The sequence below is a fragment of the Oncorhynchus keta genome, unplaced genomic scaffold (genome assembly GCF_023373465.1).
Source record: "Oncorhynchus keta strain PuntledgeMale-10-30-2019 unplaced genomic scaffold, Oket_V2 Un_contig_3684_pilon_pilon, whole genome shotgun sequence".
Lineage (NCBI taxonomy): Eukaryota > Metazoa > Chordata > Actinopteri > Salmoniformes > Salmonidae > Oncorhynchus > Oncorhynchus keta.
This window is the reverse complement of record NW_026287376.1, coordinates 1,805-21,119: the sequence shown is the minus strand read 5'-3', so window position 1 is coordinate 21,119 and position 19,315 is coordinate 1,805. Positions and strand designations below refer to the sequence as shown.

At 43.0% G+C, this 19,315-nt stretch overlaps 3 long non-coding RNA genes and 1 pseudogene across 34 annotated transcripts; 2 read left to right on the top strand and 2 right to left on the bottom strand.

Annotated features, from left to right (window-relative positions):
* LOC127924117 (NT-3 growth factor receptor-like) overlaps positions 1-1,485 on the top strand; it is a 65,498-nt pseudogene extending 64,013 nt beyond the window's left edge.
* A 2,568-nt stretch (positions 1,486-4,053) lies between these two features.
* Positions 4,054-9,084, top strand: LOC127924119 (uncharacterized). Of its 23 annotated transcripts, none has more exons than XR_008116816.1 (7): positions 4,054-4,148; positions 4,918-4,961; positions 5,102-5,233; positions 5,275-5,362; positions 5,538-5,734; positions 7,506-7,703; positions 8,571-9,084. It is a non-coding gene; the product is annotated as an uncharacterized LOC127924119 (long non-coding RNA). The 23 variants fall into 23 exon arrangements; XR_008116818.1 differs by lacking the exon at positions 4,054-4,148 and adding an exon at positions 4,624-4,702; XR_008116817.1 differs by lacking the exon at positions 4,054-4,148 and adding an exon at positions 4,630-4,724.
* Positions 9,085-13,197: 4,113 nt separating this feature from the next.
* On the bottom strand, positions 13,198-14,945 carry LOC127924118 (uncharacterized). Of its 7 annotated transcripts, XR_008116811.1 has the most exons (5): positions 14,703-14,945; positions 14,601-14,651; positions 14,292-14,444; positions 14,088-14,189; positions 13,204-13,985 (listed from the first exon to the last, which is right to left on the bottom strand). It is a non-coding gene; the product is annotated as an uncharacterized LOC127924118 (long non-coding RNA). The 7 variants fall into 7 exon arrangements; XR_008116812.1 differs by lacking the exon at positions 14,601-14,651 and having other exon boundaries at positions 13,198-13,985; positions 14,037-14,189; positions 14,241-14,444; XR_008116807.1 differs by lacking the exon at positions 14,601-14,651 and having other exon boundaries at positions 13,201-13,985; positions 14,037-14,189.
* Positions 14,946-17,226: 2,281 nt separating this feature from the next.
* Positions 17,227-19,010, bottom strand: LOC127924120 (uncharacterized). Of its 4 annotated transcripts, XR_008116839.1 has the most exons (4): positions 18,976-19,010; positions 18,518-18,599; positions 18,115-18,342; positions 17,227-17,376 (listed from the first exon to the last, which is right to left on the bottom strand). It is a non-coding gene; the product is annotated as an uncharacterized LOC127924120 (long non-coding RNA). The 4 variants fall into 4 exon arrangements; XR_008116836.1 differs by lacking the exon at positions 18,976-19,010 and having other exon boundaries at positions 18,518-18,754; XR_008116838.1 differs by lacking the exons at positions 17,227-17,376; positions 18,976-19,010 and adding an exon at positions 17,655-17,770 and having other exon boundaries at positions 18,518-18,754.
* Positions 19,011-19,315: the final 305 nt, after the last annotated feature.

The following is a 19,315-nucleotide window of genomic DNA, read 5'->3' as shown; positions in this document are numbered from 1 at the left end:
GAGCACCCCTAGTGTCTAGCACCCCTAGTGTCTATATAACACATTTAGAGCACCCCTAGTGTCTATATAACACATTTAGGAGCACCCCTAGGAGCACCCCTAGTGTCTATATAACACATAGCACACTCTTCCTGAGACTCGGCCCTTCCTGATGCCCTGCCCACCTCTTCCTATGCAGTATTCCAGAACTCCCAGGGGAGGGGTAAATCAATGTAATTCAATTAATATTACTCTTACAAAGCAAGTTTATTAGTACAATCAAACTGCCCCTAAGAAATGTCCTGTCAAGGGGTGCACATCCCCTCCTAACTCATGCACTTGAAGTGTCAATATTGTCAATAATATTAACCTGTAGTCAGTGAGAGCATTTTAATGTTTTGAAACCCAAATGTATGTAGTGTAAATACAGGTGTACAATAATCTCTCTCTCTCTGTCTCTAACCCCTGTCTCCCTGTTTGACTGACCCCTAACCCCTACACCCTAACCCCTCCTCTGTCTCTGTCTCTCTGTTTGACTGACCCCTAACCCCTACACCCTAACCCCTCCTCCTCTCTGTCTCTCTGTTTGACTGACCCCTAACCCCTACTCTCTCTGTCTCTCTGTTTGACTGACCCCTCCTCTCTCTGTCTCTGTTTGACTGACCCCTAACCCCTACACCCTAACCCCTCTCTCTGTCTCTCTGTTTGACTGACCCCTAACCCATCCTCTCTCTGTCTCTCTGTTTGACTGACCCCTCCTCTCTCTGTCTCTCTGTTTGACTGACCCCTAACCCCTACACCCTAACCCCTCCTCTCTCTGTCTCTCTGTTTGACTGACCCCTAACCCCTACACCCTAACCCCTCCTCTCTCTGTCTCTCTGTTTGACTGACCCCTAACCCCTACACCCTAACCCCTCCTCTCTCTGTTTGACTGACCCCTAACCCCTACACCCTAACCCATCCTCTCTCTGTTTCTGTTTGACTGACCCCTCACCCCTACACCCTAACCCATCCTCTCTCTGTCTCTCTGTTTGACTGACCCTCCTCTCTGTCTCTTCAGGTCATAGAGTGTTTAGTTCAGGGTCAGGTCCTGGACAGGCCAAGGGTTTGTCCCAAGGAGGTGTATGACCTGATGCTGGCCTGCTGGCAGAGGGAACCACAGCAGAGGTTGAACATCAAGGACATTCAGAAGGTCCTCTATACCATGGGGAAAGACACACCTGTCTACCTGGATATACTCGGCTAGCACCAGTTCTACCTGGACGGAGTAGGGAGTTGATCCTAGACACTCACCTTGGATCAGTTTTGCATTTCTCTAACCAATGGTTAAGTTTAAGTTTGGGGAGGAGAAGCTGATCCTAGACATGTACCTTAGGGGAAACTTTACCCTGGAGCTTGCCCGGATGTCTTGGGCTAAGATCGTCTGGATGTAATGCTTGTTGGACAGACAGACTGATTAGACAACCAGGACATAACCAGCCAGCCTGTTCCTTACTGTTCCGCTGTCAACAGAGCCTAAACGTTTGGGAAGGACTCAAAGTGCCTGATCCACTATTTCCATATACTGATAAAAGTATTAACAAAACAAACATTTACATTTTGTTTCCTGATACAGTGTACACACCTGGTCAATCTGTCATGGAAAGGTGTTCCTAATGTTCTGTCCACTCAGTGTATATGTAACAGTATAACTTTAAACCCGTCCCCGCCCATACCCGGGCGTGAACCAGGGACCCTCTGCACACATCAACAACAGTCACCCTCGAAGCATCGTTACCCATCGCTCCACAAAAGCCGCTGCCCTTGCAGAGCAAGGGGAACTACTACTTCAAGGTCTCAGAGCAAGTGACGTAACCGATTGAAACGCTATTTAGCGCGCACTGCTAACTAAGCTAGCCGTTTCACATCCGTTACATATATCCAGTGCAAAGTATTCAGGACCCTTGACTTTTCCACATTTTGTTACGTTACAGCCTTACTCTAAAATTGATTAAAATATATATTTTTCCTCATCAATCTACACACAATACCCCATAATGACAAAGCGAAAACAGGTTTTTTTATTTTTTTTTTTATGTATTAAAGATACAAAACATAAATACCTTATTTACTTAAGTATTCAGACCCTTTGCTATGAGACTCGAAAAAGAGCTCAGGTGCATCCTGTTTCCATTGATCATCCTTGAGATGTTTCTACAACCTGGGAGTCCACCTGTGGTAAATTCAATGAATTGGACATGATTTGGAAAGACTCACACCTGCCTATATAAGATCCCACAGTTAACAGTGTATATCAGAGCAAAACTAAGCCATGAGGTCGAAGGAATTGTCCCCAGAGCTCTGAGACAGGATAGTGTAGAGGCACAGATCTGGGAAAGGGTACCAAAACATTTCTGCAGCATTGAAGGTTCCCAAGGACACAGTGGCCATCATTCTTAAATGGAAGAAGTTTGGAATCACCAAGACTCTTCCTAGAGCTGGCTGCCCAGCAGAGCCTTGGTCGGGGAGGTGACCAAGTACCTGATGGTCACTGACAGAGCTCCAGTGTTCCTCTGTGGAGATGGGAGAACTTTCCAGAAGGACAACCATCTCTGCAGCACTCCACCAATCAGGTCTTTATGGTAGTGACCAGATGGAAGCCACTCCTCAGTACAAGGCACATGACAACCCGCTTGCAGTTTGCCAAAAGGCACCTAAAGGAGAAACAAGATTCTCTGGTCTGATGAAACCAAGATTGAACTCTTTGACCTGAATGCAAAGCGTCACATCTGGATGAAACCTGTCACCAACGGTGAAGCATGGTGGAGGCAGCATCACTACGGTGAAGCATGGTGGTGGCAGCATCACTACTGTGAAGCATGGTGGTGGCAGCATCACTACGGTGAAGCATGGTGGAGGCAGCATCACTACGGTGAAGCATGGTGGAGGCAGCATCACTACGGTGAAGCATGGTGGTGGCAGCATCACTACTGTGAAGCATGGTGGTGGCAGCATCACTACGGTGAAGCATGGTGGAGGCAGCATCACTACGGTGAAGCATGGTGGTGGCAGCATCACAACAGTGAAGCATGGTGGTGGCAGCATCACTACGGTGAAGCATGGTGGTGGCAGCATCACTACGGTGAAGCATGGTGGTGGCAGCATCACAACGGTTAAGCATGGTGGTGGCAGCATCATGCTGTGGGGATGTTTTTCAGTGGCAGGGACTGGGAGACTAGTCAGGATCGAGAGAAAGATGAACGGAGCAAAGTACAGAGAGATCCTTGATGAAAACCTGCTCCAGAGCATTCAGGACCTCAGACTGAGGTGAAGGTTCACCTTTCAACAGGACAACGACCCTGAGGACACAGACAAAACAATGCAGGAGTGTGGCTTCGGGACAATGTCTCTGAATGTCCTTTAGTGGCCCAGCCAGAGACCAGACTTGAACCCGATCCAACATCTCTGAAGAGACCTGAAAATAGCTGTGCAGCGACGCTCCCCATCCAATCTGACGGAGCTTGAGGGGATCTGCAGAGAAGAATGGGAGAAACACCCCCAATACAGGTGTACCAAGCTTGTAGCGTCCTACTCAAAATGACTCGAGGCTGTAATCACTGCCAAAGGTGTATCAACAAAGTACTGCATAAAGGGTCTGAATATTAATGGAAATGTGATATTTTAGTGTTTTTAAATTTATACATTTGCAATAAAAAATTAAAACATTATTTTGCTTTGTCGTTATGTGGTATTGTGTGTGTCCATGTTAGAGTAAGGCTGTAATGTAAAATAATGTGGAAAAAGTCAAGAGGTCAGAATACTTTCTGAATGTACTGTATATGATCTATAGTTATTCAATGAAGATTATGTTTATAAAACACTGCAAGGAAAACACACAAAAATACTGTAAATGAAGGTAAATCATGTCTTTAAGGTACAGTGATCATGTCTTTAAGGTATCATGTCTCATGTCTTTAAGGTACGGTCATGATCATGTCTTTAAGGTACGGTGATCAGGTCTTTAAGTCTGATTCTTTAAGGTACGGTGATCATGTCTTTAATACGGTGATCATTGCTAAGGTACGGTGATCAGGTCTTTAAGGTACGGTGATCATGTCTTTAAGGTACGGTGATCATGTCTTTAAGGTACGGTGATCATGTCTTTAAGGTACGGTGATCATGTCTTTAAGGTACGGTGATCATGTCTTTTAAGGTAAGGTACGGTGATCATGTCTTTAAAGGTACGGTGATCATGTCTTTAAGGTACGGTGATCATGTCTTTAAGGTACGGTGATCATGTCTTTAAGGTACGGTGATCAGGTCTTTAAGGTACGGTGATCATGTCTTTAAGGTACGGTGATCATGTCTTTAAGGTACGGTGATCAGGTGGTCTTTAAGGTACGGTGATCATGTCTTTAAGGTACGGTGATCATGTCTTTAAGGTACGGTGATCAGGTCTTTAAGGTACGGTGATCAGGTCAGGTGTGATCATGTCTTTAAGGTACATGTCTTTAAGGTACGGTGATCATGTCTTTAAGGTATCATGTCTTTAAGGTACGGTGATCATGTCTTTAAGGTACGGTGATCATGTCTTTAAGGTACGGTGATCAGGTCTTTAAGGTACGGTGATCATGTCTTTAAGGTACGGTGATCATGGTACGGTGATCATGTCTTTAAGGTACGGTGATCATGTCTTTAAGGTACGGTGATCATGTCTTTAAGGTACGGTGATCATGTCTTTAAGGTACGGTGATCATGTCTTTAAGGTACGGTGACATGTCTTTAAAGGTGATCATGTATTTAAGGTACGGTGATCATGTCTTTAAGGTACGGTGATCATGTCTTTAAGGTACGGTGATCATGTCTTTAAGGTACGGTGATCATTCTTTAAGGTACAGGTGATCATGTCTTTAAGGTACGGTGATCATGTCTTTAAGGTACGGTGATCATGTCTTTAAGGTACGGTGATCAGGTCTTTAAGGTACGGTGATCAGGTCTTTAAGGTACGGTGATCATGTCTTTTAAGGTACGGTGATCATGTCTTTAAGGTACGGTGATCATGTGGTATCATGTCTTTAAGGTACGGTGATCATGTCTTTAAGGTACTTCATGTCTTTAAGGTACGGTGATCAGGGTCTTTAAGGTACGGTGATCATGTCTTTAAGGTACGGTGATCATGTCTTTAAGGTACGGTGATCATGTCTTTAAGGTACGGTGATCATGTCTTTAAGGTACGGTGATCATGTCTTTAAGGTACGGTGATCATGTCTTTAAGGTACGGTGATCATGTCAAGGTACGGTGATCATGTCTTTAAGGTACGGTGATCAGGTCTTTAAGGTACGGTGATCAGGTCTTTAAGGTACGGTGATCATGTCTTTAAGGTACGGTGATCAGGTCTTTAAGGTACGGTGATCATGTCTTTAAGGTACGGTGATCAGGGTACGGTGATCATGTCTTTAAGGTACGGTGATCATGTTTTAAGGTACGGTGATCATGTCTTTAAGGTACGGTGATCATGTCTTTAAGGTACGGTGATCATGTCTTTAAGGTATGGGTGTGTCTTTATCATGTCTTTAAGGTACGGTGATCAGGTCTTTAAGGTACGGTGATCATGTCTTTAAGGTACGGTGATCAGGTCTTTAAGGTACGGTGATCATGTCTTTAAGGTACGGTGATCATGTCTTTAAGGTACGGTGATCATGTCTTTAAGGTACGGTGATCATGTCTTTAAGGTACGTGATCATGTCTTTAAGGTACGGTGATCATGTCTTTAAGGTACGGTGATCAGGTCTTTAAGGTACGGTGATCATGTCTTTAAGGTACGGTGATCAGGTCTTTAAGGTACGGTGATCATGTCTTTAAGGTACGGTGATCATGTCTTTAAGGTACGGTGATCATGTCTTTAAGGTACGGTGATCATGTCTTTAAGGTACGGTGATCAGGTCTTTAAGGTACGGTGATCATGTCTTTTATACGGTGATCAGTCTTTAAGGTACGGTGATCATGTCTTTAAGGTACGGTGATCATGTCTTTAAGGTACGGTGATCATGTCTTTAAGGTGATCATGTCTTTAAGGTACGGTGATCATGTCTTTAAGGCACGGTGATCATGTCTTTAAGGTACGGTGATCATGTCTTTAAGGTACGGTGATCATGTCTTTAAGGTACGGTGATCATGTCTTTAAGGTACGGTGATCATGTCTTTAAGGTACGGTGATCATGTCTTTAAGGTACGGTGATCATGTCTTTAAGGTACGGTGACGTGGTCTGATCATGTCTTTTAAGGTACGGTGATCATGTCTTTAAGGTACGGTGATCATGTCTTTAAGGTACGGTGATCATGTCTTTAAAGGTACGGTGATCATGTCTTTAAGGTACATGATCATGTCTTTAAGGTACGGTGATCATGTCTTTTAAGGTACGGTGATCATGTCTTTAAGGTACGGTGATCAGGTCTTTAAGGTACGGTGATCATGTCTTTAAGGTACGGTGATCAGGTCTTTAAGGTATGATGTCTCTAAGGTACATGTCTTTAAGGTACGGTGATCAGGTCTTTAAGGCGTCTTTAGTGATCATGTCTTTACACGGTGATCATGTCTTTAAGGGGTGATCATGTCTTTGGGTACGGTGATCATGTCTTTAAGGTACGGTGATCATGTCTTTAAGGTACATGTCTTTAAGGTACGGTGATCATGTCTTTAAGGTACGGTGATCAGGTCTTTAAGGTACGGTGATCATGTCTTTAATGTACGGTGATCAGGTCTTTAAGGTGATCATGTCTTTAAGGTACGGTGATCATGTCTTTAAGGTACGGTGATCATGTCTTTAAGGTACGGTGATCATGTCTTTAAGGTATGTCTTTCCAAACGATCATGTCTTTAAAGGTACGGTGATCATGTCTTTAAGGTACGGTGATCAGGTCTTTAAGGTACGGTGATCATGTCTTTAAGGTACGGTGATCATGTCTTTAAGGTACGGTGATCATGTCTTTAAGGTACGGTGATCATGTCTTTGGAAGGTACATCATGTCTTTAAGGTACGGTGATCATGTCTTTTAAGAGTACGGTGATCATGTCTTTAAGGTACGGTGATCAGGTCTTTAAGGTAGGTGATCATGTCTTTAATGGTAGATCATGTCTTTAAGGTACGGTGATCATGTCTTTAAGGTAACGGTGATCAGGTCTTTAAGGTACGGTGATCATGTCTTTAAGACGGTGATCATGTCTTTAAGGTACGGTGATCATGTCTTTAAGGTGATCAGGTCTTTAAGGGTGATCAGGTGATCAGGTCTTCATGTCTTTAGGTACGGTGATCATGTCTTTAAGGTACGGTGATCATGTCTTTAAGGTGACATGGTGATCATGTCTTTAAGGTACGGTGATCATGGTCTTTAAGGTACGGTGATCATGTCTTTAAGGTACGGTGATCAGGTCTTTAAGGTACGGTGATCATGTCTTTAAGGTATCATGTCACTGATCATGTCTTTAAGGTACGGTGATCATGTCTTTAAGGGTGATCATGTCTTTAAGGTGGATCATGTCTTTAAGGTACGGTGATCATGTCTTTAAGGTACGGTGATCATGTCTTTAAGGTACGGTGATCATGTCTTTAAGGTACGGTGATCAGGTCTTTAAGGTACGGTGATCAGGTCTTTAAGGTACGGTGATCATGTCTTTAAGGTACGGTGATCATGTCTTTAAGGTACGGTGATCATGTCTTTAAGGTACGGTGATCATGTCTTTAAGGTACGGTGATCATGTCTTTAAGGTACGGTGATCATGTCTTTAAGGTACGGTGATCATGTCTGATTAAGGTACATCAGGTCTTTAAGGTACGGTGATCATGTCTTTAAGGTACGGTGATCATGTCTTTAAGGTACGGTGATCATGTCTTTAAGGTACGGTGATCATGTCTTTAAGGTACGGTGATCATGTCTTTAAGGTACGGTGATCATGTCTTTAAGGTACGGTGATCATGTCTTTAAGGTACGGTGATCATGTCTTTAAGGTACGGTGATCATGTCTTTAAGGTACGGTGATCATGTCTTTAAGGTACGGTGATCAGGTCTTTAGGTACGGTGATCATGTCTTTAAGGTACGGTGATCATGGTCTTTAAGGTACGGTGATCATGTCTTTAAGGTACGGTGATCATGGTGATCAGGTCTTTAAGGTACGGTGATCATGGTCTTTAAGGTACGGTGATCATGTCTTTAAGGTACGGTGATCATGTCTTTAAGGTACGGTGATCATGTCTTAAGGTACGGTGATCAGGTCTTTAAGGTACGGTGATCATGTCTTTAAGGTACGGTGATCATGTCTTTGTCTTTTGAGGTACGGTGATCATGTCTTTAAGGTACGGTGATCATGTCTTTAAGGTACGGTGATCATGTCTTTTAAGGTACGGTGATCATGTCTTTAAGGTACGGAGGGTGATCAGGTCTTTAAGGTACGGTGATCATGTCTTTAAGGTACGGTGGTGATCATGTCTTTAAGGTACGGTGATCAGGTCTTTAAGGTACGGTGATCATGTCTTTAAGGTACGGTGATCATCTTTAAGTCGGTGATCATGTCTTTGGGTACGGTTTTTAAGGTACGGTGATCATGTCTTTAAGGTACGGTGATCAGGTCTTTAAGGTACGGTGATCAGGTCTTTAAGGTACGGTGATCAGGTCTTTAAGGTACGGTGATCATGTCTTTAAGGTACGGTGATCATGTCTTTAAGGTACGGTGATCAGGTCTTTAAGGTACGGTGATCAGGTCTTGAAACGTTCCTGTGTTTCCTTTTCATTAGTATATATTTACATATTACATATCTTTAATATATTTACGTTTCATTTGGAGATGTCTGTCGCGAAGGACACACACCTTTTTTGGGGGAGAAACTGACACTGTCAAACTATTGGCAGGGACTTGATGATGAAAGCCTTTACTGCTCTCCAATTGGCTGCGTCAGAGTTCTCATGCTAATGAGGCTCCCTTATTTCTGTCCAATGAACTGGAGGAAGGGAGAAACTCGCCAATCAACAGCCAACAAAGTACCATTCTATTTGAATTGAAGTGAATGTACATAATGTACATGTCTGTGAGATAATTTATCTTTCCTTGGATTCTTTAAGGTCCTTTTCCAAAACGACGGCTATAAACGAACGACATCATCTCTGACTTCTGTTTTTAATCAAAGTTACGATCACAGAGGTGATCGGCTATTGTCTTCGGGACTCACATATAGGGAGGGGTAAGTCCATTGACTCTAGAAAGAGAAGGAGAGACTTTTTACAATGCGGAGTGCACCAAAAGAGAGATTTCTCCAAACCAGTGGAGGCTGGCGGAGGGGAGGACGGCTCAAAATAACGGCTGGAACAGAGCGAATGGAATGGAATCAAACACATAGAAACTCTGTGTTTTGATTTATTTATTACCACTCTGCTCATTCCGCTCCAGCCATTACCATGAGCCTGTCCTCCCCAATTAAGGTGCCACCATCCTCCTGTGCTCCAAATTATATTTCTTCAGGAGGTGAAAAAAAATAAAATACCAAACACACAGACACACACTGAATAATGTGTTAAGATGTCCCACAACCCCTCTGCCTGTCACCAAACACACACTGAATAATGTGTTAAGATGTCCCAGGGGACTGGTTGAACCCTACAGGAGGATGGAGGGGACTGATTACACCACAGGAGGAGGGAGGGGACTGATTACACCCTACTGAGGAGGGAGGGGACTGATTACACCCTACAGGAGGAGGGGACTGATTACACACAGGAGGAGGGAGGGGACTGATTACACCCCTACAGGAGGAGGGAGGGGACTGGTTGAACCCTACAGGAGGAGGGAGGGGACTGGTTGCACCCTACAGGAGGAGGGAGGGGACTGGTTGAACCCTACAGGAGGAGGGGAGGGGACTGGTTGCACCCTACAGGAGGAGGGAGGGGACTGGTTGAACCCTACAGGAGGAGGGAGGGGACTGGTTGCACCCTACAGGAGGAGGGGGGACTGGTTGCACTACAGGAGGAGGGAGGACTGGTTGCACCCTTTCAGGAGGAGGGAGAGGACTGGTTGCACCCTACAGGAGGAGGGAGGGGACTGGTTGAACCCTACAGGAGGAGGGAGGGGACTGGTTGAACCCTACAGGAGGAGGGAGGGGACTGGTTGAACCCTACAGGAGGAGGGAGGGGACTGGTTGCACCCTACAGGAGGAGGGAGGGGACTGGTTGCACCCTACAGGAAGAGGGAGGGGACTGGTTGCACCCTACAGGAAGAGGGATGGGACTGGTTCCACCCTACAGGAAGAGGGAGGGACTGGGAGGACTGGACTTTGCACCCTACAGGAGGAGGGGGGGACTGGTTGAACCCTACAGGAGGAGGGAGGTGACTGGGGAGGAGGAAGGGGACTGGTTGCACCCTACAGGAAGAGGGAGGGGACTGGTTGCACCCTACAGGAAGAGGGATGGGACTGGTTCCACCCTACAGGAAGAGGGAGGGAACTGGTTGCACCAGGAGGAGGGGGGACTGGTTGCACCCTAGGAGGAGGGGGGGGACTGGTTGAACCCTACAGGAGGAGGGAGGTGAGGGGACCCTGGAGGAGGAAGGGGACTGGTTGCACCCTACAGGAAGAGGGAGGGACTGGTTGAACCCTACAGGAAGAGGGAGGGGACTGGTTGAACCCTACAGGAAGAGGGAGGGGACTGGTTGAACCCTACAGGAAGAGGGAGGGACTGGTTGAACCCTACAGGAGGAGGGAGGGGACTGGTTGAACCCTACAGGAAGAGGGAGGGGACTGGTTGAACCCTACAGGAAGAGGGAGGGGACTGGTTGCAACAGGAGGAGGGAGGGGACTGGTTACACCCTACAGGAGGAGGGAGGTGACTGGTTGAACCCTACAGGAGGAGGGAGGGGACTGGTTGAACCCTACAGGAGGAGGGGAGGGGACTGGATTACACCCTACAGGAGGAGGGAGGGGACTGATTACACCCTACAGGAGGAGGGAGGGGACTGATTACACCTACAGGAGGAGGGGAGGGGACTGATTACACCCTACAGGAGGAGGGAGGGGACTGATTACACCCTACAGGAGGAGGGAGGGGACTGGTTGCAACAGGAGGAGGGAGGGGACTGGTTACACCCTACAGGAGGAGGGAGGTGACTGGTTGAACCCTACAGGAGGAGGGAGGGGACTGGTTGCACCCTACAGGAGGAGGGAGGGGACTGGTTGCAACAGGAGGGGAGGGGACAATGAACCCACATATGAAATAAAATCCACGGACGGACAGACGGACAGAGCAGCCCTGAGAAATGTTAACAAGTCAAATATACTGTCAGGTGAAAATGATTAATTAAATCCATTAGCACAATTGTTTGCAGTCCCCATTCTGACAGACGTCATGATTGGACGTGTTGTTACGTTGGGGATTTATATACAGCACCAGTCAACAGTTTGGACACACCTACTCATTACAGGGTTTTTCTTTATTTTTTACTATTTTCTACATTGTAGAATAATAATGAAGACATCAACACTAGGAAATAACACATATGGAATCATGTAGTAACCAAAAAGTGTTAAACAAATTCAAATATATTTCATATTTTAGATTCTTCAACATAATAGATTGTCCTAACATAATAGTTTGCGGTGCTTTCGCTGTAAAGCACTTGTATTTCTATGAACATTTATAATGAGTATTCCTGTAAATTGATGTGGCTCTCTGCAAAATCACCGGATGTTTTTGGAACTAGTGAACATAACGCGCCAATGTATACTGAGATCTTTTGATATAAATATGAACTTTATCGAACAAAACATAAATGTATTGTCTAACATGAAGTCCTATGAGTGTCATCTGATGAAGATCATCAAAGGTTATTGATTAATTCTCTCTATTTCAGATTTTGTGACTCCACTCTTTGCTTTGGAAAAATGGCTGTGTTTTTCTGTGACTTGGCTCTGACCTAACATAATAGTTTGTGGTGCTTTCGCTGTAAAGCCTATTTGAAAATCGGACACTGGTGGGATTAACAACACAATTGCCTTTCAAAATGGTTTAAGATACTTGTACGTTTGAGAATTTAAATATGAGATTTCTGTTGTTTTGAATTTGGCGCCCTGCACTTTCACTGGCTGTTGTCATATCGACCCCGTTAACGGGATCTCAGCCCTAAGTAGTTTTAAACAAACAACAAATATATTTGAGATTTGAGATTCTTCAAAGTAGCCACCCTTTGCCTTGATGACAGCTTTGCACACTCTTGGCATTCTCTCAACCAGCTTCACCTGGAATGCTTTTCCAACAGTCTTGAAGAGATTCCCACATATGCTGAGCACTTGTTGGCGGCTTTTCCATCACTCTGTGGCCCAACTCATCCCAAACCATCTCAATTGGGTTGAGGTCAGGTGATTGTGGAGGCCAGGTCATCTGAAGCAGCACTCCATCACTCTCCTTCTTGGTCAAATAGTCCTTACACAGCCTGGAGGTGTGTCCTGTTGGGATCATTGTCCTGTTGATAAACAAATGATAGTCCCATGCTGGTTAAGGCAAACAAACCAGAATGCTGGATGCTGGTTAAGGCCAAACCAGATGGGATCACTGCAGAATGCTGTGGTGGCCATGCTGGTTAAGGCCAAACCAGATGGGATGGCTGCAGAATGCTGTGGTAGCCATGCTGGTTAAGGCCAACCAGAATGGCTGCAGAATGTGTACCATGCTGGTTAAGGCCAAGAATGCTGTGGTAGCCATGCACAGGGATGGCTCTGTGGTAGCCATGCTGCAGATGCTGGTTAGCTGTCAGCCATGCTGGTTAAGGCCAAACCAGATGGGATGGTGTATCGCTGCAGAATGCAGTGTAGCCATGCTGGTTAAGGCCAAACCAGATGGGATGGCCCTTCAATTCACAAACCAGATGTCACTTCATAAATCCTCTGACAGTGTCACCATCAAGGCCTGATTCACACAGTCTCCTCTGACAGTGTCACCAGCAAAGCACCACACAGTGTCACCACCACCTCCATGCTTCACGGTGGGAACCACACATTTGGAGATCATCCGTTCACCTACTCTGTATCTCACGAAGACACGGCCGTTGGAACCAAACATTTCAAATTTGGACTCATCAGACCAAAGGACAGATTTCCACCGGTCTAATGTCCATTGCTCGTGTTTCTTGGCCCAAGCAAATCTCTTCTTCCTATTGGTGTCCTTTAGTAGTGGTTTCTTTGCAAATCGACCACGAAGGCCTGATTCAAATAGTCTCCTCTGAACAGTTGATGCTTAGATGTGTCTCTTACTTGAACTCTGTGAAGCATTTATTTTAGGCTGCAAACTGAGGTACAGCGAACTCTAATGTACTTATCCTCTGCAGCAGAGGAAACTCTGGGTCTTCCTTTCTTGTCGTGGTCCTCATGAGGCAGTTTCATCAGAGCACTTGATGATTTTTGCCACTGCACTTTCAAAGTTCATTTTCTGTACGGTTGACCTTCATGTCTTAAAGTAATGATGGGCTGTCGTTTCTCTTTGCTTATTTGAGCTGATCTTTCCATAATATGGACTTGGTCATTTACCAAATAGGGCTATATTCTGTATACCATTCCTAAGAAGGAAATACATTCCACAAATGTACTTTAATCAAGTCACACTTATTAATTTTTTTAAAATCCAGGTGACTACCTCATGAAGTTGGTTGACAGAAGGCCAAGAGTGTGCAAAGCTGTCATCAAGGCAACGGGTGGCTACTTTTAAGAATCATAAAATATAAAATATATTTTGATTTGTTTAACGTATTTTTGGTTACAACATGATTCCATATGTGTTCTCTGGTTCTTCAGCTATTAGTAACAAAGTGGCTCTTTAAACATTGAATCACAACAACGATCAACTGACATCAGTCTTTGAGTTTTCTCCAGTTCTTATGGGACTATATAGTATCAATATTGTGTAGACTGATCTGTATAAACAACATATTGATTATCGATCTTGGACATGCACCAGAAATAGAAACAGTCCTTATTGTTATAGACAGTCTTTAACCTACAGTATCTAACATAGAAACAGTCCTTATTGTTATAGACTGTCTTTAACCTACAGTATCTAACATAGAAACAGTCCTTATTGTTATAGACTATCTTTAACCTACAGTATCTAACATAGAAACAGTCCTTATTGTTATAGACAGTCTTTAACCTACAGTATCTAACATAGAAACAGTCCTTATTGTTATAGACTATCTTTAACCTACAGTATCTAACATAGAAACAGTCCTTGTTGTTATAGACAGTCTTTAACCTACAGTATCTAGCATAGAAACAGTCCTTATTGTTATAGACTATCTTTAACCTACAGTATCTAGCATAGAAACAGTCCTTATTGTTATAGACAGTCTTTAACCTACAGTATCTAACATAGAAACAGTCCTTATTGTTATAGACAGTCTTTAACCTACAGTATCTAACATAGAAACAGTCCTTATTGTTATAGACTATCTTTAACCTACAGTATCTAACATAGAAACAGTCCTTGTTGTTATAGACAGTCTTTAACCTACAGTATCTAGCATAGAAACAGTCCTTATTGTTATAGACTATCTTTAACCTACAGTATCTAGCATAGAAACAGTCCTTATTATAGTTATAGACAGTCTTTAACCTACAGTATCTAACATAGAAACAGTCCTTATTGTTATAGACTATCTTTAACCTACAGTATCTAACATAGAAACAGTCCTTATTGTTATAGACCATCTTTAACCTACAGTATCTAACATAGAAACAGTCCTTATTGTTATAGACTATCTTTAACCTACAGTATCTAACATAGAAACAGTCCTTATTGTTATAGACAGTCTTTAACCTACAGTATCTAACATAGAAACAGTCCTTATTGTTATAGACTATCTTTAACCTACAGTATCTAACATAGAAACAGTCCTTATTGTTATAGACTATCTTTAACCTACAGTATCTAACATAGAAACAGTCCTTATTGTTATAGACTATCTTTTTAACCTACAGTATCTAACAACATAGAAACAGTCCTTATTATAGACTATCTTTAACCTACAGTATCTAACACATAGAAACAGTTTCCTTATTGTTATAGACTATCTTTAACCTACAGTATCTAACAGAGAAACAGTCCTTACACATTAGACAGTCTTTAACCTACAGTATCTAACAGACTTTAACCTACAGAAACAGTCCTTATTGTTATAGACTATCTTTAACCTACAGTATCTAACATAGAAACAGTTTCCTTATTGTTATATATCTTTAAGCCTGACAGTCAGGAGCCAACTGGGTAGAAACAGACAGAACATTGCAGCTGGAGCTTATGACCTATGATGAGTAGACCTTCCACTAGATTGTGTGTCAGTTGGGAGTGTTTTAACCTACAGGGCTTGACATAGGCAACGTGGCCTTCCATTTATAGAGAGGGACCTACAGTACATCGGAGGAGATGACAGTCCTTATTGTTATAGACTATCAGAAGTAGATCTCTCCGTCTAACATAGAAACGGTGCTGGGTTTCTATGGAGACAAACAGATAAACAGACTACAATCAAACCACTGTCGTATTTACACTGTAGTTATAGACTATCTTTTACACTGTAGTTATACCTAACTGTCGTATTTACACTGTAGTTATACCTGCCACTGTCGTATTTACACTGTAGTTATACCTGCCACTGTATTTACACTAGAATACCTGGCCAGTCCTTATTGTTATACCTGACAGTCGTTTTACACTACAGTTATACCTAACACTGTCGTATTTACACTGTAGTTCCTTACCGTAGTTATACCTGACACTGTCTTTAACACAGTAGTTAACATAGAAACAGTCCTTACACTTAGTTATACCTGCCCACGTACCTACACTGTATCTATACCTAGCCGCAGTCGCTTTACACTGTTATACCTGACTGTAGTTATACCTACCACTATCTAACACTAGTTATACCTTTCACTTCGTGTTTACACTATCTTTAACCTACCACTGTATTTAGCACTGTAGTTAACAGTCACTTAGTTATACCTGCCACTGTCTTTTACACTGTATCTAACCTGCCACTGTCGTTTTACACTGTAGTTATACTCACTATCTTTTACACTGTAGTTATACCTGCCACTGTAGTTATACCTGCCACTGTCGTTTTACACTGTAGTTATACCTGCCACTGTCTTTAACACAGTAGTTATACATGCCACTGTCGTTTTACACTGTAGTTATACCTGACAGTCTTTTACACTACAGTATACCTAACACTGTAGTTATACCTGCCACTGTCGTTATTTATAGACTTATACTTTCGTACCTACACTGTATTAACATAGAAACTGTAGTTTACCTTACTTAGTTATACCTGCCACTGCCGACATTTACACTGTAGTTATACCTGCCAATCCGTATTTACACTGAGATAGAACATTTACACTGGAGTTATACTCCACTGTAGTTATGCCTTCCACTTCGTATTTACACTGTGTCATTGCCGCTGTGTTTTACACTGACTTCGAGGCTGCCGATTTACACTGTAGGCATACTTGGCCTTCCATTTACAGCTGGTGAGACCTGACTGTCGCATTTACACTTTAGGAGATGAAGAGGGTCTCCTGCCGCTGTCGTATTTACACTGTAGATACCTCTCCTGTCGTATTTACACTGTAGTTATACCTGCCACTGTGCACTGGGTTATACCTGCCACTGTCGTATTTACAAAGATAAACCTGACTACAATCAAACACTGTAGTATACCCGCACTGTAGTTATACCTGCCACTGTCGTATTTTACACTGTAGTTACTCACCTGCCACTGTCGTATTTACACTGTAGTTATACCTGCCACTGTCGTATTTACACTGTGTAGCAGTTATACCTGCCACTGTAGTTATACCTGCCACTGTAGTTTATACCTGCCACTGTCGGTATCTACACTGTAGTTATACCTGCCACTGTCGTATTTACACTGTAGTTATACCTGCCACTGTCATATTTACACTGTAGTTATACCTGCCACTGTCGTATTTACACTGTAGTTATACCTGCCACTGTCGTATTTACACTGTGTAGTTATACCTGCCACTGTCGTATTTACACTGTAGTTACACTTATACCTGCCACTGTCATATTTACACTGTAGTTATACCTGCCACTGTCGTATTTTACACTGTAGTTATACCTGCCACTGTAGTTATACCTGCCACTGTCGTATTTACACTGTAGTTATACCTGCCTGCTGTCGTATTTACACTGTAGTTATACCTGCCACTGTCGTCTTTACACTGTAGTTATACCTGCCACTGTCGTATTTACACTGTAGTTATACCTGCCACTGTCGTATTTACACTGTAGTTATACCTGCCACTGTCGTATTTACACTGTAGTTATACCTGCCACTGTCGTATTTACACTGTAGTTATACCTGCCACTGTCATATTTACACTGTAGTTATACCTGCCGCTGTCGTATTTACACTGTAGTTATACCTGCCACTGTCGTATTTACACTGTAGTTATACCTGCCACTGTCGTATTTACACTGTAGTTATACCTGCCACTGTCGTATTTACACTGTAGTTATACCCACTGTAGTTATACCACTGTTGTATTTACACTGTAGTTATACCTGCCACTGTCGTATTACACTGTAGTTATACCTGCTACTGTCATATTTACACTGTAGTTATACCTGCCACTGTCATATTTACACTGTAGTTATACCTGCCACTGTCGTATTTACACTGTAGTTATACCTGCCACTGTCGTATTTACACTGTAGTTATACCTGCCACTGTCGTATTTACACTGTAGTTATACCTGCCACCGCCACTGTAGTTATACCTGCCACTGTCGTATTTACACTGTAGTTATACCTGCCACTGTCGATTTTACACTGTAGTTATACCTGCCACTGTCGTATTTTACACTTTAGTTATACCTGCCACTGTCGTATTTACACTGTAGTTATACCTGCCACTGTCGATTTACACTGTAGTTATACCTGCCACTGTCGTATTTACACTGTAGTTATACCTGCCACTGTCGTATTTACACTGTAGTTATACCTGCCACTGTCGTATTTACACTGTAGTTATACCTGCCACTGTCGTATTTACACTGTAGTTATACCTGCCACTGTCATATTTACACTGTAGTTATACCTGCCACTGTAGTTATACCTGCCACTGTCGTATTTACACTGTAGTTATACCTGCCACTGTCGTATTTACACTGTAGTTATACCTGCCACTGTCGTATTTACACTGTAGTTATACCTGCCACTGTAGTTATACCTGCCACTGTCGTATTTACACTGTAGTTATACCTGCCACTGTCGTATTTACACTGTAGTTATACCTGCCACTGTCGTATTTACACTGTAGTTATACCTGCCACTGTCATTTACACTGTAGTTATACCTGCCACTGTCGTATTTTACTGTAGATATACCTGCTTCTGTTGTATTTACACTGTAGTTATACCTGCCACTGTAGTTATACCTGCCACTGTCGTATTTACACTGTAGTTATACCTGCCACTGTCGTATTTACACTGTAGTTATACCTGCCACTGTCGTATTTACACTGTAGTTATACCTGCCACTGTCGTATTTACACTGTAGTTATACCTGCCACTGTAGTTATACCTGCCACTGTCGTATTTACACTGTAGTTATACCTGCCACTGTCGTATTTACACTGTAGTTATACCTGCCACTGTCGTATTTACACTGTAGTTATACCTGCCACTGTCGTATTTACACTGTAGTTATACCTGCCACTGTCGTATTTACACTGTAGTTATACCTGCCACTAATCGTATTTACACTGTAGTTATACCTGCCACTGTCATATTTACACTGTGTTATACCTGCCACTGTCGTTATTTACACCATTTAAGTTATGCCTGCCACTGTCGTATTTACACTGTAGTTATACCTGCCACTGTCGTATTTACACTGTAGTTATACCTGCCACTGTCGTAATTTACACTGTGGTTATTTTTTTACACTGTAGTTATACCTGCCACTGTAGTTATACCTGCCACTGTCGTATTTACACTGTAGCTATACATGCCACTGTCGTATTTACACTGTAGTGAAAGTCTATTTACACACCCTCCTGCCACTGTCTATCCTACACATTATTGCCACTGTAGTCACACCTGCCATTTATTTACACTGTATTATACCTGCCACTGTGATTTACACTGTAGTTATGCCACTTAAATTACCACCACTGTCATATTACAGTAGTTATACCTGCCACTGTCATCATGTTATTTACACTGTAGTTATGCCTGCCACTGTCGGAAACTGTAGTTACTGCCACTGTCGTTTTTACACTGTAGTTATAACTGTCG